We start from the raw sequence: 586 nt of genomic DNA on the forward strand, positions 1-586 counted from the left end.
AGATACATTCTCAGCTTCCCAAGGAACTGCCACACTGTTTTCCACGGAGGCTGTATACATGCCAAGGACCAATCTTGGCTTGGTTGGGAGTCCTGAGGAAGGGGTGTTGGGAGTGGCAGAAGAAATGACTCGAAATCAGTGATGGGGTGCAAGCTGACAGCTCTGTAGTCTACTCAAGATAGCTGTCTAGACAGTTCTCCAGATAGCTCAGGGGTTTTCCAACCAAAGTTAGAAAACCTCAAAAAATTCCAAAGGAGCTGTAATAGCTCTCTGCATAGCTCTTGGGTTTTCTGACTAAAGTCAAAAAACCTACTAGACAAAATTCTAATAGAGCTCTCTGGATAGCTCAGCATTTGCAGACCAAAACCTAGTCTTTTATTGGCATATTAATTCAGTCATTTACCCCAGGTTCTCTTTTGATTATTCCACAATCATCATTTTATGACCTTAGCCCCTTGATTTTTAGAAAAAGACAGTAAGTATATTTTTTAACATAGCAAGTCCTATGCGGTTCACTGGGCATAGAACTCATGTTTGCCAAAGCTACACAGAGAGGTTATATTTTTGTGAGAAAGTTCGTTTAATG

At 41.0% G+C, this 586-nt stretch overlaps 2 non-coding genes across 2 annotated transcripts; both read right to left on the reverse strand.

The window, feature by feature from the left end:
* Positions 1-209: 209 nt before the first annotated feature.
* On the reverse strand, positions 210-268 carry LOC115029274 (U7 small nuclear RNA). The gene has a single exon (XR_003834852.1). It is a non-coding gene; the product is annotated as a U7 small nuclear RNA (small nuclear RNA).
* Positions 269-281: 13 nt separating this feature from the next.
* Positions 282-340, reverse strand: LOC115029271 (U7 small nuclear RNA). The gene has a single exon (XR_003834849.1). It is a non-coding gene; the product is annotated as a U7 small nuclear RNA (small nuclear RNA).
* Between the last annotated feature and the right edge of the window lie 246 nt (positions 341-586).

The sequence above is a fragment of the Mus caroli genome, unplaced genomic scaffold (assembly GCF_978045245.1).
Source record: "Mus caroli unplaced genomic scaffold, Mus_caroli_1 scaffold_12, whole genome shotgun sequence".
NCBI lineage: Eukaryota > Metazoa > Chordata > Mammalia > Rodentia > Muridae > Mus > Mus caroli.